At 46.0% G+C, this 27,011-nt stretch overlaps 1 long non-coding RNA gene across 1 annotated transcript in view; it reads right to left on the bottom strand.

The window, feature by feature from the left end:
- LOC129486806 (uncharacterized) overlaps positions 1 to 27,011 on the bottom strand; it is a 381,019-nt gene that overhangs the window by 312,825 nt on the left and 41,183 nt on the right. The window contains exon 4 of the long non-coding RNA XR_008659098.2: positions 10,528 to 10,568. This is a non-coding gene — a long non-coding RNA (uncharacterized lncRNA). The remainder of the gene's footprint in view (positions 1 to 10,527; positions 10,569 to 27,011) is intronic.

The raw sequence follows: 27,011 nt of genomic DNA, 5'->3' as shown, positions 1-27,011 counted from the left end.
TTAGGAATAGAGAGGGATCCTTTGGGTCAAGAAGAAAGAATTCTTGGCCACTGGGGGTGCCAGGACTATGTGGAGGATACGACTATAGCAGATCCTGTTGTCTGGAGGCCTCAGAGAAGGAGCGGCTCTAAACTGCTACCATGAAGCTTGAAAGAGAGAAGAAAGATCCAGCGGAGTGCTATTCACAGGTAGAAAGCAAGGAAATTGGGCTTTAGGGCCAAGAAACCCTGCATTCAAATCCTGGCTCTACCATTGATCTATCGTATGAACCTGAAGCATGTCCCTAAACTTGTCTAAGCTATAGTTTCCTCAGTTGGATCTTATTTAAATGGCAGCACCCACCTTGAGGAACTGCTTGAAAGCTGAAGGGTGAAGGTCTATAGACGCCATGCTCTTAGAAAGCACTGGAGCTGGGAGTGCCATTGCTCACCCTTTCTTCTTTCACTAGATACTAGGTAATTCTCCCACTATGTACTTAACTCCCACTAGATAATGGATAAAAGGAACTGTCTGTAAAAAGAAAAATATTCACTTTAGTAAAAATGTTTTATAATAATCTTTAGAACTGGAAATTGCCTTGGGACAATGGTACATATTGTATATTTGAATCACTGGGGAGCTTTTTTTAAAAAAAAAAAAACCTTCTAATGCCTCGGCACATCTCCGGGGATTGTGTTTCATGCCATCTGGGTGACTATAGTGTGCAGCTGGGCTTAAGCTGGGCTTAAGGACCTCAAGCTCCAGCACCTCCTACCTCCAGAGAGAGCCCACCCACACAGCCCGCACAGGTCAAGGTGCTGGAGACTGAGCGGCCTCCCAGCCCGCATGCATCCCGCCTTGAAGTTCCTGCCTGGAAGGCCGAGCATCTTGGCTGCCTGCCATGTGACATTCCATCCTTCCCTTGAGAAAAATAGGGAATGGACCAACTCTATCTAGGAGAACACGGAGCCCAAGGCTGGGCTCCTGCTTTCCCAAGGGACAATTTACGGATGTTACAACGAAGAGTAGGAAATGGAAGATAAAGCGTTCTTCAGGGCCTTTATATCTTGCTGTAAATCATGAGATCTTTTCCACATTTGCTACTTTGTAATAAATCTATTAGAGGTTAGAGGAGACCGAGCTGGGTCCCACAGCCCCAAATGAGAAGAAGAAATAGCAATTGAATGTTACTGTTGCCAATTAGCTCAAGCGTAAAAGAAGGGGGCAGGTCACCTTGTCCCCAGGCAAGCAGTGACAAGCTTATGTTCCTGGAACTGAACCATGAAGGGACCTCTCTGTCTTCCTCCAATAAGGGTGGGAGTGGGCAGGAATAGAAGAAGAGGGGAAGGATCTTCACTGTTCAGAATTGCTTGACACTATCCCAGGAAAGAAATTTCTCCAGCAGAGAGATGTAAAGGCAAGGTCACTAACACCTGATTGTATTTCAGTATTATCTTGAGTAGATGATAAAAAGAGTCATGTTGGAAAATTTATTTGCTGGTATTCTTCGATTTCTAAACCTTTCACACCCTACCTGATTACAATTTTTTGGTTTTAGTTAATTAAGAGGCTGGCAAAACATGAACCACTTCTGTTCTTTGGCCAAAAATTTTCCTACAACATCATCAGAGAGAGAGAGAGAGGGCATTAAATCATGAAAAGTGAAAGTGCAAGGAAACAGGTCAGATTCCAGGTGGGTCCAGAAGGAAAAAGGAGACCTGAAGGCGTAAAATATTAACTCTGCTTAGTACACCAAGGTGAACCAGAGATCATCAGCCCTTCCAGCCTCCCCAGTACACCAACATTTCTGCTCTTCCCATGAGGAAATATGATGAGTACAGCGGTAGAGTGAGAAAGAAGGCCTGTCCCTAGCACTTCCCAGAGAGGACAAATATGCACGTGCAATTTCACACCTCTGTGAGCCAAAGAAGGAAAGCAAGGTGCATTTGTGGAATATTCCAGAAGTCACACCAGCCCCATAAACGCAAGGGTGAACCTTATCTCCTTATCATTCTTCCTCTGCTCCCTCGATATTTATTCATGCAGCCAGCATTGATACGTTTCAGGCACACAGAACCAGAAATTGGCAGAAATAGGAACTGACTTCCACTGGGACTTAAAAAATTGCTCAGACATCATGGTGATGTCCTATCAACAGAAAACCAGAGCCGGCTGCCGAGAAACAAGGCTGTTCTCTCTTTCAAATCACCCCCTTCAGGTTTCAGGCAACCAGGGTCTCCACACCAGCTCTGTACATGCCCCACTCAACTTCCAGCTTGTGCTGCGATGTGAGTGAGTCATTGACTTTCTGTGCCTCAGTTTCCTTGGCAATTCAGATGAGAGCAGTTGCCCTGCCTGCCTGCTGGGGCTGTGTGTGTGTCAAAGCAGTACAGTGACCTATGAGGCCGCACGTGCAGATTGGGTCTCTAGAGAATGGCAGGGGAGGTGAGGAAGTGGGTATCCATCCTGCATCCCACCCAAATGGCAGTGAGGAGGAGGAGGAGGAAGAATAGAAGGCTGCTGCTGCTGCTGCTGCTAGTAATGACAAGGACAACCACACCATGACAAAGACCCTTGTAATCTCGTGGTACAGATTCTATACATGGGCTGACCAGCAACCAAGTAGAAAAGGGAAAGACTGATTGGCAGATCACTATTTTCTCTTCTCCCTGGGAGGGCACCATGATTTAAGGCATAATCCTAGACAAGGAGACTCATATTATTTAATTTGTTTCTTGAAAATCACCTTCAACATTCTCTTTTTGTTCACATTAAGGAAATGTCACATAGAAGACATCAAAGAAATGATCAGATTAGAATGGGTGGCAACAACTGTTGTGATAACCAAGACTCTACACAATAGCACTTGTATTCCACCTCTCTCCCTGGGCACTCAGCAAGCAAGTGCAGACGGGATCTTGCTCATGCACCCAGCACTCCCTCTGGGCCCATGGGAAAAGTGAGGCTTCCCTCCCTCAGGGATGCTCTCCCAAGGTGTTGCAGCAATCTTCCTGAGCCAGAAACCAGAAGGAGGAGGAGAGCAGCTAATGTTTATTGAGTGTTAACTAGGTACTTTACTTAATCCTCCAATTAACCTATGCAATAAAAAACATTGCCCCCATTTTATAGATGAGGCAACTCAAGGTCTCAGAGATAAAGTGACTTGTCCAAGATCACAGAACTAATAAGCAATGGAACCCAGTGCTTGAAGGGAAGCCTTGCTCAAAGCACCATATGCTATGGTGCTGTGGGAAATGTAGAGATAAATATTTCAGAATAAATATGCCCTTTAAGGAGTTTTCAGTCCAGTGGGAGAGATGAATAGGTACAAGTACCATAAAACACAAAGTAGAATGTAATAAATGGTAACATAAAAGCAATGAACTCCAGGTGCCCACAGGAATAATTCATTTGACCCTGGGATCCAGGAGGTCTTCAAAAACCAGATGGCATTTGAATGGACTCATGAAGGATGGCGCCACAGTAGGAGGAGGAAAGGGAGAGGAGGAATAAGGAAGAACAAAGAAAGACCTGGGAGTCCAAGAGCACCTGACAGGTTGTCAAGTCGGGAGGGTGGGGACAACATCACCACCTGGCTTATGGTTTCTTTTCTTTCAGGATAAAATCCAGATCTCTTAACAAGGCTCACCAGGGCTTTCAGGAACTGGGCTTCTTCCCAAGCCATAAATTGCCACAGTTGTGACAGTTCACGACACCTCATACTGTCTCTCACATCTAAGTCCTTCTTGCTGGGACGCTCGGGCCATGTTTTCCACTCCCCACTCCCACCCCAGACTCATTGTCAGGCAACATCCTATTTATTCATTCTTAAGTGCTGGACACCTTGCCCTCGCCCCAGGCAGATGCAGCCTCCCCTCCAGTGGGCTTTTAGAGCCCCTCCACATCCCTCAGCACCACGCCGATCAAGCTGCCTGTGCTTGCTCACTTATGGCCTGCATCTCCCACAATGCTGGGAGCCTCATGGGGGTTGGGGGACATGATTTTTTTTCCCCAGAGTTTAATGCAGCACCTGGAATATAGGAGGTGACAAGCAAAGATTGACTGAATAAATGACCCAACAATGGGAAGAGGTGAGACATGAGGGAAGAGAGGAAACTTGGGTCCAGATTTTGAGTTGGGAGTTGGGGGGCAAAGGAGCAGGACTTTGGATTTAATGTGTTTGGTTTTCATCCTGTGGACAAGGAGGGGACTCTATGATGAGTTTGAGGAAGAAATACGTCCTGCTTATCAGGTCGCAGTGCATGAACATAGGGAGAGGGCAAGGGTGGAGACAGGGAAATGTTAGAAGGCTTTCGTGATGGTGCAGACAAGAAATGGGAAAGCAAGCATACTACTCACTTAAAGAACCCTTTTAAAAACTGAAAGCAGATGTTCAAAAGTGCATCTTGCTTGTGACCTGAAGACTAGCAGCATTCCATGAGGCCAGACTTGACTGCTGTGGACCAGTCTGGGAAGGGCTGGGAAACTGTTCATAGGAGCTCTAAAGGAATCGACATGAATCAGTGGAAGCACTGGCAAAAGCACCCCTGGGAAACTGCCTATTATATGACTAAGGCTTTGAGAAATCTCTGGTGATGGCCTGGCAGAATGTTCAGCAGCTGAATCTGTCATTGAAAACCTGAGAGGACTTCTGGGAGCATGGGTATTATGAGCTGTGGGAATTCTGGGTCATAAAACTTTCGCCCAGCCGCTGGAGTGCCTGGCCAGGCAATTAAGGAGGATTCTTTCAAGCAGATCAAAAGGCTCTGGTGAGGTGATCTCAGGAAGCTTCCTGCCCTCCCTGTGAGGAAGGTAGGAGTCGGGCCTCATTATCATCATTTTACAGATGAGAAAAGTAGGTTCCCTGGTGACTAAGTCCCTTGCCTGAAGTCAAACAGCCAGCAAAGGGTGGGACCCAAAAATAAGCATATCAGTCACCTGACTCACAGGACATCATTGCTCCAGAGCTTCCCATCCCACAGAAGATGGCCTGTTCTTGGGAAGTCTGAGCCCCATTTGGAATGTTAGGGCACGAGGTGGTCTGCAGGGGCTATCTCAACCACTTGACACACACAGATACTTCCACACACCCAGAGACTTGGCATCAGCTCTGTGCAACATCAAATGTCTTGACAGTCTTCTCACATTAGCCATTTTATGAAACCAAAGACTTCAACTTAAAAATAACAATGCAGTTCACCCCTTGGCCCACCTATATGCAAAGCATTTCAGAAGGCGTACACAATTGTAGCGGTCATCTTATGGAACTTTTCCCCAAGTTCGTAGAGTTGTGCCTGGCTTCAAATGGCTGTTCTACCCCTCACTATTCCCGGGACGTTTGCAAGTTACTTAACCTCTCTGAGTCTCAGATCCCACACATGTGAATTGGAAATATGTAGGATACCTCTCTTACTGTGCTGTTGGAAGGATTAAGTGAGGTCCGGAATGTAAAGTATATGGTACAGTGCCTAACATGTAGTCATCAATAAAAAACATTAGCAATTATTAATCACACTGATTATACAAGTGACCCAAGTACAAAATGTAATCTATGTTTTCTTTCTGTTCACAGTCTGGCTACTAAGGAATTAAGTCAAATCTTAATATTTAACCAGTTCCCTCTCTTCTAGGCCAAGGAAATTTGTTTTTACTCTTAATCTCAACCACCTGCCATGTTTTACGGAAGAGGTAATTACTCTTAGTGCAAAGGATACTTGTTACAGGAAGACTCTAAGAGTCTCAGAGATGGGTTTAGCTTGTGATGGCTTCAGAATCTCCTCTAGAGCCCTGCCTTGGGCCTGCCTTGTCTTGTCACTGCTGCCTTGTCATCAGTGGGTCCAGCATCCAACCAACTAAAGGTAGCCAACAAAGAAAGGCCAAAGGCTAGTTCCCAGATGCAAGATGACATATACGTCTTTGGCATCCTTGAGTTGCATGGTGTCTCCTGACCTGGAAGACCATCCTTCCAAATGAGCCCTGGTCATCCAATGTGCTTGAAGAGGCATGTCCTATTACAGGCTGTTATTCCTTTTGAATATTATGGCCGCACTACGTGCTCATCACTGTTCTGTGCTCATCCCATTAGCACATCCCACAGGTCACCTGCAGTTGGGTGATAGCTCCTGTATACTCCTCCACCTTCTTACTCTAAGTTCCTACATCTCTTGGACTGTGGTCTTTATCTGCCACAGGAATGCACTTGGCCCTCTCTCAGGGCAAACCAGGGAGATAATGCTTCCAACTAATAAAGGACAAGCATTAGTAGATAAATGCCCTAGTGGCCTCAGCCCCAAGTGGACAATTCTGAGATATGTCCCATTCTGTTTCTCAGTGGAGTTCTCAGCACAGTTGAGTCCCAGGTGAGTGCAGCAGCTACTCAGTCATGCACCCTTTACTGGCAGCTTCCTGCCTTCCTTGACTCCCTTCCTCACTCCCCTACCAGAGCCTCCTAGGATCACCTCCAAATTAACTGCTGGCACCCAAGTCCTTGTCTGGGATCTGCTTTTGGGAAAACCCAAACCAAAAATAAAATAAAATAAAATTCAATAAAAATATCCTTTCTTTAAAAAGAGCATAAATAATTTAACTAATACAACTATATTAAATAGACATTGGCACCGAAATACAACATGGAACAAAACCAACAAGCATGAAACCTCTCATCACGGCATGGTGCTCTCTCTCAACAGAACAACTACCACTGAAATCTTCTAGGACTTTTTCCAGTCACACCCCAAACTCCTGCGTTCCCATAATCTCCCAGGCATTGAAGACTTCCACCTTATTCCTAGGTTTTCCAGGGGCTTTATTGCCTGTTAGGGGCCAGGATTACGATGAGACCAATGAAGTCAGGTTGTACAAATCCAAGGCTAGGGCCAATCTTTATTTAAAATTTTGACAATTTGTTCATCATCATTTGGCGGTGATTTTGATTTTTTAAATCATTGCTTTAAAATTTAATTTATATTGATTACTGAGGTTTTTAGCATCCCGTAAATTTAGCACCCAAAGTTAGTGCCTCACTCACCTCATATCATCCCCAGCCATAAATATGAAGTGAGTCCTACAAGAGCCCATAGCCAGCTAGTGTGAAGCTCTCCAAAACCAATTAATTAGACTCCTCAGGGCCAAGACGGAGCTGTTCATTTGTTCATTCAATGTCAACTTACTACTATACTCTTTGATCCTTTTCCTTCCAGCTCCCAAACTTACAGGCAAAAACTAGATCAGAGTACTCTGTAATGTTTTTCCTGCATGATCCTCAAAAAATCTTTGCTTAGCCAAGGCAAGGCATATTCTCAATAACTTATTCAACGAGTGTCCTTCTCATCCTAGATGTACACCTCATCTCCATCAAAAAGGGTGCCCTTTACTTAGCTCTGCAGATGTTACATGTTTAAAAGCCTATTGTCCACTAAGACTTTTTAAATTTAACTTTGGGAGTTTTGTCCTGAAAAATGTATAAGTATTTGGAATCTATAAAAACAGCTTTGTTGTTGTTGTTGTTGTTGTTGTTGTTGTTGTTGTTGTCGTGTTGTTTTAGACGGAGTCTCATTGTTGCCCAGGCTGGAGTGCAGCGGCGCAATCTTTGGTCACTGCCACCTCCGCCTCCCAGGTTCAAGTGATTCTCCTGTCTCAGCCTCCTAAGTAGCTGAGACTACAGGAGCCTGCCACCACGTCTGGCTAATTTTTTTGTATTTTTAGTAGAGATGGGTTTCATCATGTTGGCCAGGTTGGTTTCGAACTCCTGACCTCAGGTGATCTGCCTGCCTCAGCCTCCCAAAGTGCTAGGATTACAGGCATGAGCCACCACGCCCGGCCCAAAGACAATTTTTAAACAAAATTATTTCACCTAATGTGCTGTATCTTGAGTGTTTTTTAAATTTTCACATGTGCCTTATAGTGGATGTATTTGCTTTTTTGGTTTTTGATTTTTTTTTCTATTGCCGTGTAACACATTGCCACAAACGTAGAAGTTTAAAACAACAGACATTTATTTTCTCACAATTTCTGTGGGTTAGGAGTTTAGGCATGGTTTAAGTGGGTTTTCCAATTAGGGTCTCACCTGGCTATGGTTCAAGTGTCGGGCAGGCTGCATCCTCATCTGGAAACTTAACTGGGGAAAAATCAACTTCCAAGCTCATTCAGGTTGTTGGCAGAATTCATTTCCTTGTGGCTCTCTTACTGAGGGTCCTGGCTTTTTTCTGACTGTTGGCTAGAAGCCATCCTCAGGTCCTAGAGGCCCCCACGGTTCCCCATCATGCAGGCCTCCCCAACATGGCTGCTTGCTTCATCCAGCCCACAAGGAGAGTCTCTGATACAGAATCTGATATAACATAACTTAATCACAGGAGTGACATTCCATCATCCCCCTTGCCATATTCTGTGGGCTAGGAGCAAGTCACAGTTCCTCAGGCAATCGACAGAAGGAGATTATACAACGGCATGAACACCAGGAGGTAAGGATCACAGAGGCCACCTTGAAGTAGGTGCCACAATAAGAGTCTCTGCCTGAACTTTAGCAGCTGTCACATTCTCTGCCAGAATACCCTCATCTCACACCCTCCCATTCCACCACTAGAAGACACAAATACAGCTCACCACCACCAACTTTACAATTTTTTGCAGTCACGTATTTTTATCTTAGAAATTCTCGTGACATTTGCATTTGCATTTATTCTATAATGTATCCCAATATATTTTTATATAAGAATTTATTTAATATTTGCTGGTTAGATGGCTAAACTCTTCATCCCCCTCCTCCAATGTCTTCAAATGGAAACAAAGCTTAGGAAGATGCCATGTTTTTTCATATGGAACTGTGTATTTCTGTTGAAGGACAGTTTAAACTGTATTTATCCTAGTTTTCAAATCCCTTAAAGTTTGCCTGGAGGACCTATAGGGTGGACCTATAAGAATCTATTTGCATAAGTCATTAAGAAGCCTCCTGGGAAGAAATGCATTCTAAGGAAAAGTTACCCAAACTTTGTTGATTTTTTCACACTTTACAACACAGTATGATATGTTCTACATTTGAAAGCCACCTGTACTTAATACTTTTAATTAACTCCTTTTTTAAAATTTACCCTCTTCTTTAACAAAAACAATAACTTACGCTTTTCCTGCTACACTTTAAAATAAAGTGGCTAATGACTAAATGTTTTGTTTTTTGGTTTTCGTTTTTGTTTATTGAAACAGGGTCTTGCTCTACTGCTCAGGCTGGAGTGCAGTGGTGCGATCATGGCTCACTGCAGCCTTGATCTCTCAGGCTCAAACAATCCTCCTGCCTCAGCCTCCCAAGTGGCTGGGACTACTGGTGCGTGCCACCAAGCCTGGCTAATTTTTTTTTTACTTTATGTAGAGACGGAATCTCACCATGTTGCCCAGGCTTATCTTGAACTGCTGGTCTCAAGTGACCCTCTTGCCTCAGCCTCCCAAAGTGCTGGGATCACAGGTGTGAGCCACCACTCCCAACCTGACTAAATGTTTTAATCATAATTTGCTTAACATCAAAATTCATTTCACCCCCACCCCAGCCACCTGTAGTAAGCAGCCTCTAAGATGATCCCCAATGATTCCTGCCCCCTTTTTATTCACAGCCTTGTGTAACCTGCTTCAGAGTGTGAGCTGGACCTAGTTACTAGTTTCTAATCAATAGATTTTGGCACAAGGGATGATACATCACTTCAAAGAATAGGTTATAAAAGACTGTGACTTGTGTCTTGTTTGCCTTCTGCCTCACCCTATCACTTGTTCATTACAACAAAGCCAGCGCCATATTGGGAGATACTCTATGGAGAGATCCATGTGGAAAGAAACTGAGGAAATCTTCCCACCAGTAGCTCCTGAGGCACAGAGACCCTCAGCACAACAGCCAGCAAGAAACTGAGTCCTACCCCCATCAACCCCAAGAAGCTGGAAAGCAGCCCCTGCACTATGCAGCCTTGCCATGACCACAGCTTTGGGAAAGACCCAGAGCCCAGCGACCCAGTTAAGCCTCTCCTGGATTGCTGACCTTAAAAACTGTGAGAAGGGCGGGGCGCGGTGGCTCACGCTTGTAATCCCAGCACTTTGGGAGGCCGAGGTGGGCGGATCACGAGGTCAGGAGATGGAGACTACGGTGAAACCCCGTCTCTACTAAAAATACAAAAAATTAGCCGGGCGTGGTGGCGGGCGCCTGTAGTCCCAGCTACTCGGAGAGGCTGAGACAGGAGAATAGCGTGAACCCGGGAGGCGGAGCTTGCAGTGAGCCGAGATTGCGCCACTGCACTCCAGCCTGGGCGACAGAGCGAGATTCCGTCTCAAAAAAAAAAAACTGTGAGACACTAAATGATGCTGTTTTAAGCCGCAAAGTGTTGGGGTAATTTGCTACATGGCAATAGATAACTAATATAGCCTCGACCAATGGTCTGTGCCCCATACTTCAGAGAACACCACCCTAAAGCGACCATGTGGGACACTATCCGGTGTGGTAAGTGGAGCAATCGTGGAAAGTAGAGGGACAAGTTGAGTGCAACAGCTCAGACGTGCCTAGATACGCTTCTTTACCTCTGCCTTGGAGCTTGTTCCAGAACCTGTGAGGGTGAATGCTGAAACAGAAAAAAAAAAAAAAAAAAAGAATTACTTTATTAAAATCTCCTTGAGTTACTGGGAGGCAACGTGGCCCTGCTTTGGGGCAAATGTAAGTAAACAAGATGCAAAAAGACAGAGGCGTCGGGTCAGGATGGATCACAAGGCGACACTGGATGAATGTGGGATCCCCAGTGCAGGCACCAGCCACACCAACCTTGGCAAAAGCCTCCAAAGCTTGAGTGCAGAAATCAGAGCGGAAAGCTGGAGCTGGAAAACAGTAGAGTAAACACTATATGAGAGACAGGGGGATGGAGTTCACATGGACACATGAGCTGTTCCCTGGGACTTCCAGAAATAACTAAGATGAGACCCTTGGCAGGGGATCCCAGACAGTAAGATAAGAGACTGACATAAGGTAGACATAAAGCAAATACAAATATGTATTGACAATCAATAAAATAAAAGGTGTAATGGATATTGTGGCCCTGATCCTCCTCAAAGGCTAGGGTCCCCAGGGACTTAAGAATATGAAATATTCTCTTCCTAATGATATTGTAAGCCCCACAGTACAGGGTTCCGCCTAGCCTTCTAGAGTGAGGCAGCACACTAGACGTTCAGTGCGAAATGCGGAAAGAGAGAAATACCGTGGTTTTTCCGATCTAAAGACTGTATGTAAATGAGCTTATATTTACCCCCTTGGCCTGGCCCCACAACTGGAGGCTGCTTTTTTTTTTTTTTTTTTTACAGGGTTTGCTGGGGCAGAAGCCTGCTGATTCAGTGCTGCACACTGCAAACACCAGCCAACCACCTCTTCCTCATCACACCACAGCCAAACTGCTCTGAAATGCAACCTCAATGCCTTCTCAGGCTGAGCTCACTTCTCAATTTCTGGGTGCACAATCAGCCCTGAATACAGGAGATAGAAGAAAGCATCAGTGCATTCTGGAACGTTTCCAACACAGCAATGATGCTACTTTAAACGGCTCAGTGTTGCGGTGTTTGTTACACAGCAATAGATAACTAATACATCCTTGACTTACGGTTTGTGCCACACTGTGGAAAACACCCTCCTGAAGGAACAGCATTAAGGCACTATTCCAGTGGGAAGGGTGGGGTAATGATGGAAATTAAAGGAACAACCTGGAGAAGAAAACTAGATGAGGAATCAAAAGCCTTGGGTTCTGGTTCCAAGTCTATCAAGACCCACCAGCTTTGTGAGCTGAGTGACATCATTTCCTCTTCTGTAAAGAGGAATTAATGATAAATGCCCTTCTTACATCATGCAGTTATTAGCAGACTCAAATTACAGAACCTGAAAGCTCTGTAATATGTGAGGTTGTACACCAAGCGAGGAGTTATAATCATCAGCATTATCATCGTCTTTATTGTCCGCTGTTACAAGGTAAAACCAATAAAAGTTTAAATGCCCCAGTCAAAGTCCAACTAAGTAAACAGAAACCACTCTAGGTATTTGAAACCAGGGGAAATTAATATAGAGAATGGGTTACCTAGGTGAAGAGCTGGAAAGACAACCAGAAAATAGTGTCTTTCAATTCAGAGATGAATAATAGCAGGAAGCCACTATCACCCCTAAGCTGGTGGAACAACAGGAAGAGGCAGGATCGCAGCAACCCAAGGCTTAGGCTTACCCTGTAAGAAACTGGAACCGTGGCAGGAGCTAGAAGCAAGGAAGAAATGCAACCTCTCTGCCAGAGACACCTCTGAAGGCCGAGGGGAGGAGAAACACCCTGGTCTCTCCTTTCCTGATCCCCTTTGACCTTCTGCCAGTGCCTCCCTCTGGCTGGACCCAGCCAGAAACCAGGTGACACAAGAGTGACAAATGCATCTGGAGCCCACAAGTCCTGGTCCAAAGAAGCCTTCTATTTAGCAAGAAATGCAACAATGTGCTGGAAATGAAAATAACCCAACAAAGACACCCAAGGTCCCAAAGGCAGAGCCCAAAGGAGCGTGGAGTTCATCTGGTCCAAGTCCTGGTTCTATAGGTGAGAGTCCAAAGAGGAAAACGATGCGACTTGCCCAAAACAATGACACAGCTGCCTCCAGGCAGCCTGGAACCCGGGCATCAGCTTCCCAGTTCATAGCTCTTTTCACAATATTAACTTTACAATCATAAAAAGCAGAGGCTCTTCAACTCACCAAACGGATATGTTCCACTAGTTGATTTCCAGGGCAATTGATTGGACTTCGAAATTCATTTTTCCATGAAAACAAGGTTTTCTGGGCTGATTGTGGTCCCACACTGGCTATCAAATACCTATCGAGCACACTACATGGAAAAGAAAAGAACCTTAGTGCTCCAATTCAATAAGAAATCAAGGCTGGGCACAGTGACTCACGCCCGTAATCCCAGCACTTTGGGAGGCCGAGGAGGGCGGATCACGAGGTCAGGAAATCGAGACCATCCTGGCTAACACGGTGAAACCCCGTCTCTACTAAAAATACAAAAAATTAGCCAGGCGTGGTGGCAGATGCCTGTAGTCCCAGCTACTCGGGAGGCTGAGGCAGGAGAATGGCGTGAACCTGGGAGGCGGAACTTGCAGTGAGCCAAGATCACACCACTGCACTCCAGCCTGGAAGACAGCGAGACTCGGTCTCAAAAAAAAAAAAAAAAAGAAAGAAAGAAATCAAAAGGCTGATTAGCATCTTTCTCTAGGGCAGACCAGAAGAGAGAATGATCTCCCCCATCTCTCCTCCCTCCACCTTGCTGGCCAAGGTTTCCCCTACTCTGACATGAAGGGGCAGAGCATCTTGTCGTCCAACTGGTGACAGGGTACTTCTCCATCCCCACATCCTTTCCCACAGTGGTTGTTTCAAAAGGGCAGTCTGTGGTTGCAAAGGCAGCAACGAAGGGGCCTGTTGTTTTCTCATTGTTACTGTTGCTGGTGTTTGTTTTGCTCTTTACATCTTTGTGCCCTCAGCATCCTTCTAGTGACTGACACAATCCAATCCTGAGATTGTCACTCAGTACCACACCCTGCCCAGAAAGGTCTGAATTACCATCTTCAGGCTGCACTATGGGGAATGGTAATAGTCATTATACGATAATTTTATATTTGGGAAATGAAAACAATCCCTTTTGTTTTCTGCTATAAGTTAAAGAAAGTAAAATTTTCACACATGCAAAAGCAGTCTTCTTGGTTAATGAGGATATTTAGGAAGAACCAAGAGAGCTGAGCGTGTACTGAGGAAACACCTCCACATGGTGCCGTCTTCAGTGGCAGAGATGGTCATGAGACAGGCGCTCCCCTCTCTGGGCTGCCGTCAATTTCCCTCTGGTTCTGGCAGAGAATCCCCTAAATGGCTGCAAGGTTGCCCACGCTTGATCTTCTGGTTTTGGACACCCTCCTACAGTTGTTAAGCTCTAATTTCAAGAACCAACTACACTAGAAAGAGAAACTACCCATCTACCCAAAAATGAGAATAAAAGTAAGATTCCTGGGAATGTAAAAGAAATGCAACTTACTAGCTAATGCAAGAAATGGAAACAAATACATTTCCTGCCTTGCAGGTCAAAACACAGAGACGTATTTCCTCAAACCTTGACAACTATCTCCCAGGTGAAGAGAACAGGAAATTAAGGTTTTTACAGCTCTGAGAGCATTCACACTCCAGTGCCCTTTGCTGTGAAGCCTCCCTGCCCTGTAGAGGCAGAAGTGTCTTATCCCTTGCCTCCTTGCCCCTGACCCATGCTCCCATCCCATTCGATCAGGGACACCATATACAGTCACACAGTCAGTGTACTGCACAAGTCAGGAGGTGCCATTTCCACCGGCTGTATTGTGACTGGGCTCCCTGGGGTTGTACGGCGCTTCCATCAGGATGTGTTTTGTGGCTTGCCTTGTATCACAACTGACACCCACAAGGCCATGGACTCCTAACTGACCTATAGTCACTGGCAGTATCCCTGGCACCTAGCACAATGCCTGGTACCTAGATAAACCTTAATATAAACTCCTAGGGATTTAAGAAGCAATTAATTTGACAAGAGAATCAGCACCACTCTAAGACAAGAAATAAGTAATTATTTTAGGCCAGGCACAGTGGCTCACGCCTGTAATCCCAGTACTTTGGAGGCTGAGGTGGGAGGATCACCTGAGGTCGGGAGTTCAAGAGCAGCCTGGGCAACATGGTGAAACCCTGTCTCTACTAAAAATACAAAAATAGCCAGGTGTGGTGGCACATGCTGTAATCCCAGCTACTCGGGAGGCTGAGGCAGGAGAATCGCTTGAACCCAAGAGGCAGAGGTTGTGGTGAGCCAAGATCCACTGCACTCCAGCCTGGGCGACAGAGCAAGACTGTCTCAAAAAGAAAAAAAAAGTCATTATTTTAAATAGGAGCAAAATTCTTTTAGAGTATGGATACTTCTTGAATTAACCTTAGATACTTTAAAGAGTAAATATAACATAACGGTTAAGATCTCTGGCCCCGGAGTCAGAAGGATCTGGGTTTCAATCCCAGCTTTACAACTAATTGAGCTATGCTGGGCATGTTCCTAGACCTCCCTAAGCCTTAGTGTCCTCATCTGTGAGGGTAACTGAGATAAAGCCTTAGCATGGTGCCTGGCACACAGTCACGCTCAATGCCTTAGTTGTAATTATGAAGTACATTGTTAGTATCAGTTAATCCAGGCAATAACATAAAAAGAAAATGTTAGCTATCCATATTTATATCTCACAAAGAGGAATATGCTCAAGATCTATTAAGTGCCCAATAATGTTTGCTGAGTGAATAAATGAGAGAGAAGAGGAGGAGGAGGAAGGAAGCTGGGGGAGGAGGAGAAGGGAAGGAGGAAGAAGAAGAAGAAAGATGAAAGGGAAAGTGAGGAGAAGGGGTACTGAACTAGGAGTCAGGAGGGATACACCTTCAAATATGCCATCACTAACTTTGTGACTTGAAGTAAGTTCCTTTCTTGGTCTCAATTTGCTCCTTTTAAAGATGAAAAGTGACTGGATAATGCCTCAGGTTCCTCCCTCATGATACCCTCTTGGGGCTCCAGCAAAGACCAGAGTTCCCACTGCTGATCATTTTTGCAGTGTTCCCTTAGATGCTGCAGGTGGTGCTGCTGAGTTAGGAAGAAAACCTGTTTTTCTGCAACTTAGTTCTTAGCTGCCAAGTCTGTATTAATAGCAGACCAGAATTAGGGAAATCACTTACTTGTTGCTGAAATGCCTGGGGCGGTAAATGAGTCACTCTACTTCCTCTCTTTCCTACCTGGCCTCTCCCGTTGCTATGAAAGTGCTGCGGGTGTGGAATGGCAGCTAGCCCTGATTCTAGTTCCATTCCTGTTTCCGGCTGGTGACCTTGGGCAAAGATACGTGCCCTCTTAGGACCTCTGTTGTAGTCTGCAAAATGACGATAATAATTCTGGTACCCCAGGAGTGTTGAGAAGATTAATTAAATAATGTGTGTCAATGGACGATCACAGTGCCTGGCACCTAGTAGGTATTCAAGAAGTGTTGGTTTCCTTCCTTCTCTGCCTTTTAGTCACTGTGGATTGTGGTTAGCACTTCAGAAGAAATGAACAGAGCACAGTGACAGACAGATGAGGAGGTGGGCTTCCCAAGGAGGATGCACTGAGGAGGGGACAGGCCCTCTGAGGCTAGAAGGATGTGGAGGAGGAACAGCATCCCAAGCGAAGGGTCAGCAAGTACAAAAGCACAGTCCATCTCACCCAGCTCCCCTGGCCCCTGCCATTACAAACCCATCTGCAATCCCTGGCTGGCTCTGACCTCTGAGCCCCAGGGTCTACCTTGTTCATACCTCCACAACAGCAGTCATTCGCTCCTATTGTACATTTTGCAAACATGCATGCCCCTTCGAGGACCAGGAATGCATTTTATTCATATCTATCTCCCCAGAACCTGGTGCAACAAAAGCCTTAATGAATAAATGAGCCAATGACTGCATCATACTGGGACCCATTCAGTCTCTCATTAGCTGTCTTTACATAAATGCATCTTGACCTTTTGGCGGCTTCCCATCTTGGCATACTCAGCACCTAGTACATAGTAAGTGCTCAACAAACGCCTGCTACTGAACTTCAGTTTGATTGTCATGTATGGAGCACCGACTGTGTGGCAGGAACTCTACTCATCACCAGAGACGCAAAGATGTATCAGGGGTAAGCCAGGGTGTGAAGGACTCACGTTTTAGAAAAATAAAAGAACCAGGAGCACATATGCAGCAATTGACATGTTCATTTCTCAAGTGCTTTATATGCACTCTTCTACTTAATCCTCACAAAAACCTGTGAGGTAGGTACTATGATTAGCGCCACTTCATAGATGGGAAAATTGAGGCTTGGATGGAGAGACCCACACTGGGTGGCAAAGCCAGGCTGAAAGCCAGGGGTCTGTCACTAAAACCCTCGTCATTTACCGCTTTGTCATAAATGTGTGCACACAGAAATAATGTAGACGTGTGCCCGGTGTGGGGGAACTGAGAAATGGAGGTGGCAGTTGGGATCTTCCAGAGGACAGTCCATATGAATTGACCTTGAAGGACAAAAAGAATGTTTGCTGGAAGATCACGGTGGCAGTGCAGAATTGCAGCAGAGAGGGAAAGGAATATTCAGGCAGAGGGATGAGGTCCCGCAGCCTGCAGAGACTGTGGTAATGAGGATGCAACACACAGCCTGGCCACAGGGTCTGCCTGGAGACACAGGCTCCTCCCTGCCTCAGGAAGATCAAGTGCTGGATCTAGAGCAGGCCAGCTCAGGAGAGGATACACAACAACGGGGACATACCTGGAAACGTTTTGTAGAGATAAGTTTAACAAATAGAAACTTGCCCTTTTTCGTAATTGATCTGTGGGACTTCCCTGCCTTTAGTCTTGGCAATCAAAACACATAAAAGCCTAAAGCACTGATTCAACATTCACTAAACTCCTACTCTGTGCCAGGCACTTACAATTAAATACCCACTCTGTGCCGTGACAGTCATACTTTGAGAGGCAGTGGAATTAATTGAGGTATGAATTTCTCTGGGCTTGAATCTCAATTCTGTTACTCATTAAATACGTCACCTTGCACAATTACTTCACACCTCTGTGACTTGGTTTCCTCATCTGTAAAATGAGAATATTGGTAATAGCTATCTCATAGGATTATTGTATTAAATGAGTTAATGCATATCAAGGGCTTAGAACACGGCCTGGCAGACAGTAAGCACCCAATAAATGCTAGATACTGTCCACGTGTGCTACTATGGGATCTATACTCTTTATGAAACCCTTACTAAGGGCCAGGTGTTGGGCTGGAAGCCGAAGGTTTGGAGATGAGTGAGACCATGTCCCCTGAACTCCAGTGGGTCAGAGTTTAGTAAGTGTGAGGCTTATAAAAGAAGTTATCACAATTAAATGAAATAAGAGCTGTATTAATCATAATCACAAAGAAGAGGTAGGGTCTGTTGGGTGATGTATGGATACTGGCCACTCTATTAAACTGGGTGCATATTTAGCCTGCACCACAAAGCTTTAAGGGAGATGCTGTCATTGTCCTTGTGTTCTGAGTAAACACAAGATTCCTCAGCAAGGCATGCAGCTGGGGTGCAGAATGGAGGCAGCTGGGGTGCAGAATGGAGGCAGCTGGGGTGCAGAATGGAGGCCGTGCTGCTAAGAAGGATGCATTCAGCTGTGGGAGCACAAGGAAGGAGGAACTGAGCCTTCCAGCGGATAAGTTGCCGCTGGGGCACACAGAGCAGGTAGTATCTGGGCTGTCTTCGTGGATTCTGAGAGAGAAGGAATTCCAGGCAGGGGAAAGAGCACATGATGCAAAGACCTCGAGTTGGGAATGATACGGTCATTTGCAGAGACAGTCAAAAGTTGTCCCAGCTGAAGCAGAGGTGAAGTGTGAGACCTGTGCCTGCACAGAGGCCTTGAATATGGCGCCGTGGAGCTCATACTTGTTCCTGGAGAAGACAGGGAATTGCTGAGGTTTCCAATCAGGAGATGCTGAGCAAAAAGAAACAGCTCCCCCTCCACTCTTCTCCATGCATCCCCAGCCCCCGGGAATCTGGGCCAAGGCAGGATCCGCAGGCTTCTTATTAACAAGCCCATCAAGGAGTCTGTCCAGCCTCCCGATGGCGCATAAATAATTTACAGTGACGGGGCCTGTTGATGTGGGATGGCAGCCAGCTGCCCGCTTCTTCAGCCTCACTGCTTCCTCTCGCTCCACTGGCCAACCAGGTCCCGAGGACCTGCGGGAGGACTCTGTCCTGAGTGATAGAGGCCCGGGAGCACCCAGATGCCCTCCACGCCACCGTCCCAGTGGGAGGCAGGGGGTTCACAGTCCCGGAAGACTGCAGAGCCCCTTGGCCCTGGCTCCCTGGGAGGTCACGTTTAACCCCATGAAGGCCTGAAGGGGCCTTTTGTGTTTTCAGCACATTTCTCAGAAACAAGGCAGAAAGGTTTGACGTAGCCTAGGGGACAAGGCCAAGGCTGGACACAGACATAAGGGGTGGAGTGGCAAAGGGCTGGTGAGCCTGGCCTCCTGCCTCAGCCTGCAGGGGCTCCAGGCCTGGCCGGCCACTTCCTGGCTGCCTCACCTCGCCAGATCCTGTGCCTCAGTTCCCTTGACCACACAGAGGAGTCCCAAAGGAGACCTCCACAAAGCCTCCACACCATCTCTCCCTCTATGGCAGAAATTAAATCCATCTGCCAAATGCAGGAATTAATCAATACAAATGCAGTGAAACCAAAATAATCACCCATTTAAAATTATCCTGCAATCCATACTGAAGTCACATTCAGCTACGTTGTGACACCAGCTCTGTTAGGTGTAAGCTCGTACCTAAACCAAGTTGGTGAGATGTGAATTCCAGTGGGTGTGGAAGCTAAAGAAAAGCCTTCCAAATGAGGAGAAAAGCCTTTTGCTCAGACTTCGGCGGGAGAGGGGATGGTGAAATTGGATAAAAACTACTACAGTTAGGATGAGTGAGGAACCTTCTGCAGCTTACCTAGATGTCTGGATTTTATTCAGCTCTTGCTGCAGTATGAATTATCTTGTTAAATACCCTAACCTATGATACTGTTACAGGAAAGAGGTCCCGATCCAGACCCCAAGAGAGGATTCTTGGATCTCACACAAGAAAGAATTCAGGGCAAGTCCAAAGAGTAAAGTGAAGCAAGTTTACCGGGAAAGTAAAGGAACAAAAGAATGGCTACTCCATAGACAGCTGGTTGCCCATTTTTAAGGTTATTTCTTGATGATATGCTAAAAAAGGGATGGATGATTCACACCTCCCCTTTTTAGACCATATAGGGTTACTTCCTGACATTGCCACGGCATTTGTAAACTGTCATGATGCTGGTGGCAGTGTAGCAATGAGGACGAACAGAGGTCACTCTCGTAGCCATCTTGGTTTTGGTGGGTTTTAGCCGGCTTCTTTACTGCAAACTGTTTTATCAGCAAGGTCTTTATGACCTGTATTTGGTTCCAACCTCCTATCTCAACCTGTGACTTAGAATGACTTCACCATCTGGGAATGCAGCCCAGTAGGTCTCAGCCTTATTTTACCCAGCTCCTATTCAAAATGGAGTTGGTCTGGTTCACACACCTCTAACAATACTAAGCAGCGGACACACTCAGTTATATATACACACTTACACACATACATGCATATTCACACAAAGACACATATACAGTCAGCTCTCATTATCTGTGGCAGTTATGTTCCATGAAGTGGTCATGAACACTGAATTAGAGGATAGTGAATCATTCTTCCTAGAGGAAGTCAAGGATTAGGTTCCTGTGAGCCTCTGGTCAGAACATTTTCATCAAGTAACCAAACGCAACCTTGTTTTATGTGTGTTTTTGCTTAGACACCTTATTTAATAGATATTGTTGATTCATTAACATTGAGCTCTTAGCCAACAGCACCATAGCTTATGCCTCAATGAAGCTTCTCTAACACGTGTATTTTCTTCATAAGACACATCACAGCCTTCTGGCATTTAGGAATAATAGACAGCACTTTAGCTCTACACTTGGGTGCCATTTAAAACATCAAAATCACCCCAAAAAGCACAAAAGTCCCCCGAACATGATACCAACTAGGCCTCAAAAAGGAGACTTGTTTCCAGTATGAGCTGAAAAAAAGAAGGCAAAGCATCACCTTGTTTCACCTCTGCTGGGAACGTGGGTGTTGAGTGAGTCCATTTTTCTGCTATTCTGCACATGTTCATGAATGACTGAGAAAGTGCCGTGAGTATTGATTTGGGGGTTGCGAGCAAATATTAGCAAGTAGGCAAATTCACAAATAGCGAATCTGCAAATAAGGAAGATTAACTGTGTGTATGGGTGTGTTTGTGTGTGTACACACCTATCTCTATATATTTATCTGTGTGTGGATATGTGTGTGTGTGCACTCTATTTAGAAAATGTTTGAAGGTGGTCCCAGGGTCCTGGCCCACCTGCTCCTGCCGGCTCTTCCCGGGGCCGTCTAAGGAGAGGGGCACTGCAGGTGCTCAGTTGGAGGGCAGAGCCCAAAGATCACTCTGAGCAGCACTGAAGCCACAGCTCACTCAACAAGCACTTGGCCCAACAGTCCTCTGAGGGCCATGTTCCAAACAGCCAACACCACCTTCTCCCCAGAAATCGCCCCACACACATCTTGCTGGCTAAGGACACCTGAGGCCCAAAGGCTCACCCTACAGTCTCACCCCGACACCCTCCTCCCTGAAGCCCTGCCTGCCTCCCGCACAAGGCACTGACCACTCCTGCCTTAGCACTTCCCCCGTGGGCCTCGTGTGACAATGCCATTCGCTCACCCATCTGCTTCCACATTGACACTGCTAGGCCCGAAAGGCAGAAACCTACTCTATTTTGTATTCCCAGCCCTTGGCTCAGGGCACAACGGCCGGGAGCTCTTGAATATTTTGAATCACTGAATGGCAGAACAGGAAGGAGCATTAAAGATCATCCACCAAGGCTACTCAAGGGAGGTCAGTAGACTAAAGGGCAACATCTGCCTCACCCGGGAGCCCCTCCCCAGACTTCCTGATCAGAATTCCTGGAGCAGGGACCCAGTAATCCATACTGTAACAAGCTTTCCAAAACATTCATGTGCCTGCTAAGTTTTAGAAGCTCTCAGTTTATTTTACTCCACTCATCCTCATACTTTTACAGATGTGAACTGGTGACTTGGTGAAGGAACCTGTTTCCCCAAAGCCACACAGGTGGCTAAGGGCAGGGGCAGAACCAGAACCCATCTCCTAACCCGAGGTCCCATATGCTCCGAAGCATCTCACAATGAGGAGGCCAACAGGTGCCCCCACTGGAAACAGCCCTTCCCAGTCTTTCTCCACAAGACAAGCATGGTTTTCGTTTCTCTCCTCTCCTTCCCTTTCCTCTCCTCCCTTCCCCTCCCCTCCCCTCCTCTCCCACCCCCTTCTTTCTCCCTCCTCCTCCTCCTCCTTCTTTTTCTCTCTCTCCTTTCTTCTTCTGCCCCCTCATCTTGGACAAATAGCTTCAGCCATCTGAGAGCCCATTTCCTTTGAAGGTCAAATGGGAATCATCTTATCTCCCCTGGCTGGCTCAGTTGAATGCAAAGAGAATATGTGTTGCCTTCAAACGGATGTGTTCTGTAATGGCTTGAATAGAACAATTTAGAGAAAAGGACTTGCGAAATTCAAACAGTCCACTCACAGAGCAAGAGTCATTTTCAAACTCTTCCTCCATTAAATGGTCACCCCATCCCTATTCCCATTCCCACCACCAGCCCTCACTGCCCCCACCACCCCCTCCTTCAGCTGTGACAACAGGATTTGTTTTCCTCTGCAGTGGGCTCCGGGTTATGCATGCAAGCAACTAGGTGAATGTTCTGAGTCTGTCAGGGTTTCTCAGAATGAGTCATTTTTTCAAAAATAACAAAACCTCTCGACATCACTTGATTTCGGCATTCTCACAGGCTCTTGTAACCTCTTTTGCAATTGCATTCCAAGCACGCCTGACTTCTTTCTCAGGCCTGATGGTAAGTCCCTCTCCCAGGAGAAGGGCTTTACTAATAGAAACCAAGCCTAAGATCTACAGGTTCTGGTCCACAATGCAGTTAGGTTTCAGGTGATGGAAGGGAAATGACTGGAGGCTAAAAGGGCAGTGGGCGAAAGAGGCATAAAATCAGAGAGACTGGCCTGGCTTCCGACCCACAGAACCCACTGGACTTTGACAACCGCGCTGCCACCTTGCCTTTCATATGCTGATGAGGACTGGCTAATAATCCCAAAAGTGATTTGCTCAACGTGTCACAGTTTTACGAAGCACATTTCACTTCCATCACCTCATTGTATGGTGAGAGCATTCAAAGCTCCCAGAAGGTTGAAGAGGTTGAATGTCTCGCCCAAGCCCTTGCACTTGGTGATGATAGTCCTAGGTTATTGACCCATGCCCTTTACCAGTGGTATCTTACTCTTTTTTTTTTTTTTGAGACGGAGTCTCGCTCTGTCACCCAGGCTGGAGTGCAGTGGCGCGATCTCGGCTCACTGCAAGCTCTGCCTCCCGGATTCATGCCATTCTCCTGCCTCAGCCTATTCACCAATGCTGATAGGTGGGTTATCATTCTCCTTTATCTAGATAAGAGAACCGAAGTTCTGAGAGGTTAAGAAACTTGTTCAAGGTTACACAGTGAGTGGTAGAGCTGGAATCAAAACCCAGGTGTCCGGCCTCAAAGCCTGTGTCTTTTCCAACACACCACATGCAAATACTGATCTCAAAGCACTTTGCACATTACTCCAGTTGCACTGTGTGAAATTAACACTTTATGTACCTGTGTCTTAAAGCAAGGAAAGTGGTTTATTTCTCTCTATACCCTCAGCCTACAGCTTACTAACTGACACAGACACATGCAACCATTGTTGGATGAAATCAGTGATGGACTTCAACCCTGGCCCTCAGACTACAGACCTCTAGGCCTGGCCTCTGAACACACTGCTGCTCCCATTCTGAAGTCCCTGGAGGCTGTGATACCCAAGAAGTCCCCAGATCTCAACCTGACTTCTATACTTCCTGGCCTTGGTAAAGACACCTCACCTCTCTAGGTTCCAGATTTTCTTATCCGTGTACATATGGGACAGGACATATTCAGGGGGCCCTCTAGGCTCTCACAGTTGATGGTTCTGGAAGTGTGTTAAGTTTTCTCAAGAGAACAGACCCTAGCACATTTGTTGGTTGAATTCTATTTGTTGACAAAAAGGGTGGAGCAAAAGTCATTAACAAAGTTCACAACATTGGCCCAATGATATTCTTTGCGTTTACTTCTGTCTCTATAAGATCCTTGCACAAAAGGAGAAGTGAAAGCTTACAAGTATTAATTTTGGATGCATAAAACTGTGTGTGAATAAAATATACACATATAGACTCAATGTAATTATTATTTTTGCTCCCCCTTGAAGATCCATGCCAAATGTCACTTTCCTACAACTCCCACTGTCTTCCTGTCACCCCCAGCCCCAGGCAGGGTCTGTGACCCTCCACCATGCTTACCTTGGGGCACTCATCATTTCCCCATTGAAACTGCTGAGTCATTTACCTATTTCCCAGGAGACTGTCAACCCATGCTTCTTTATTTCCCACCAGACTCTGTGTCTGGTGGTTCTCTATATCTCCAGCACTTTCCAGAATGCAGCTCAGAGATGCCATGCAGGAAATAGTTGATGATGAGGCCAATTCACTAATCCCATGCTTTTGCAGAATCCTTTGCTCTTCTTAGGGCACATTCACATGATAACTCTGCGAAGTGAGTAGTGTTTGTCTCCTCATGCTCATTTTACAGATGAAGGAGTGAAGACAGACTGCTGACTGACTTCTCCAACACTATATAACCAGGATGCAGAAATGCCCACACTCCAATTATGAAACCAATGAGATTTAGGGGAGACCTTGAAGGTCACCTAAAACAAAACTCTTCAAACCTGCTCTTACCAAAAAAATATGTATTTTTTTATATATAAAAATTTGTTTTACATATTTATATATAATATAAATATATATTTTTATAAATTTGTGTATATATATATATATATATATATAGAGAGAGAGAGAGAGAGAGAGAGAGATTTTCTTCTCTCCCCAGTGGAATCTTACTCAAAATCACAATTTAAAAGGTGGGGGAAGGACCTGCTCTTGAGAAAGGAAAAATGGAAAAACTAAACATCCATCAGGTGAGTCCCTCAACCTACCCTCAGGAGGAAGGGAGAGAGTTCCTGCAGCCCAGCCACCTGCAGCTTCATGACCACCACTGGAGAGCCACTGATTCAAACAGACATTCTAGAACTCTTACGTCAGCATTCTAATCGGCATTCCTTCAGCTGTCGCATGCCACCTCTCTGCAGTTGCTTTCCTCATTCAAAAACTTTCTTGGCCACCACCGTGTGCTTAATGCTGTCAATCATGCCAAATATATTGGGTCTGGGGTCCAATGATCCACTTTGATCCCCATTTCCACTGTTTCCTGGCTAGGGACTTTGGCAAAGTCACTTAATCTCTCCTTAATCCGTGGCTGCTTCATCTGCAAAATGTCCCGAGGGCTTAGATTAAATCAGAATCAGTTGCTGCATGCACATCAACTTGCTGCACATGGATCTCAACACCTATACATGCTCCCCAAGCACTGACTGCATCCGCTCTTTCAGGGCTTTCCAAAGTGTAGTACATACACCACTGGAAGGACATGAAGTTATCATTCTCCCTTATCTAGATAGGAAAACCAAAGTTCAGAGAGGTTGAGAAACTTGTCCAAGGTTACACAGTGAGTGGCAGAGCTGGAATCAAAACCCAAGTGTCCAGCCTCAAAGCCTGTGTCTTTTCCAACACACCACATGCAAATACTGATCTCAAAGCACTTTACACATTACTCCAGTTGCACTGTGTGTAATTAACACTTTATGTATCTGTGTCCTTACATTTCTTTAGGATGCACACAATTTTTTATTTTCATAGTCACATATTTATATTTACAGTAACTGGTTGTTACTCACAAGGGAGTTGGGCTTACATTTACAACAGAGAAGTTTCTGTCAAATATAGAGAGGGTGTGGGTGGTCTTGCTCTGTCACTCAGGCTGGAGTGCAGTTGTGTGATCATGGCTCCCTGCAACCTCCACTTCCTGGGGCCAAGTGATCCACCTCAGCCTCCTTGAGTAGCTGGGACCACAGGTGTGCACCACCACGCCTGGCTAATGTTTTAAATTTTTTGTTCAGATCAATTTTTTGATCAGTCTATGTCGCCCAGACCAATCTCGAACTCCTGAGCCCAGGCAATCCTCCCACCTCAGCCTCCCAAAGTGCTGGGATTATAGGCATGAGCCACCATGCCAAGCCAAAGATACGTATTTAAGAATGAAAAGGTGGGTTGACTTCAATTATCCGGGAAGCAATGTTACAGATGGGAGACAGGTTAGCCAGCATCATGAGAGAGCACCTGAATGACAGAGTTCAGGAAACTCCAAGAATCAGAGAGTTACAGGCACAGAGGAGCACAGTGAGGGGAGGGCGGTGGGGCGGCAGCCTTGTGTGCAGCTTGTTTTCCACCTCCAGCCTGTTGTCTCTCTGGAGGTGATGACAGGTGCCCAGGCAGCACAAATTATTCTATCAGGTAGCGCTGTATAAGTTGGAAGCCACCCAGATCCCCTGCAGGCCTCTAATTAAAAAAAAGAGAGAGAGAGAGACAAAGAATCAGGAAAGAAGCCTCCAGGAGCAGCTTTTCCTCTCTGCCTCTTGTATCTTCATCTCAATCTGCAAGATGGCAGCTTGCTGGCAGTGCTGGACTCTGTGGGAGCCTCCAGGTTCCAGCTTTGAAGCTGCTGTTATTTTGAACAGGAATAATAATCTTCCAACATGAGTTTTGCCAACCAAGTCATTTCACCAGTTGCTTCACTGCCTTTTAAATCCTGTGCCTTATAAAAGAAGAGGGCTGGGCAGCAGCTGTCAGTCCTTTTCAGATGAGAAAACTGAGGCTCACAGTTGCTAGGACCACTTTGCCCATAGGTAGCTGCATCTGGACTGGAATCTGGGGGTCTTGACTCCAAGTCTGGCCCTCCTTCTAAAACCCTTTCCTTCTAGAAACACTCAGTGACCTGAGTGCTGTGTGGGGATGGGGGGGGCAGGGGGGAGGGACGCAGTGCTCCTTGCCTCACAGACGGCCCTGGTCAGCCAAAGGGCTTCTGGCCAGCATGTGGCCTCACTGCATGACGACATTGCCGAGGGCATCAGAACAGTCAGGCCCAGCCAGGAGCACCCTTGCAAAGTCTTGGCCTGGCGTGCTGGACTCTGGCCAATACACCAAAGTCTCTTTCCTCCCTTCTGCGGGAGAGTCACCAAGGGCAGTTCTCCTAGGACAACCCCTGCCTTTTCCTTTCTCTTAGTCCTAGAGCCTGCAACCAAGGTGATATGGTTTTGCTGTGTCCCTACCCAAATCTCATCTTGAATTCCCACGTGTTGTGGGAGGG

The sequence above is a fragment of the Symphalangus syndactylus genome, chromosome 7, assembly GCF_028878055.3.
Source record: "Symphalangus syndactylus isolate Jambi chromosome 7, NHGRI_mSymSyn1-v2.1_pri, whole genome shotgun sequence".
Taxonomy (NCBI): Eukaryota; Metazoa; Chordata; class Mammalia; order Primates; family Hylobatidae; genus Symphalangus; species Symphalangus syndactylus.
The sequence above is the reverse complement of the archived record's forward strand: the minus strand, read 5'-3'. Positions and strand labels throughout refer to the sequence as shown.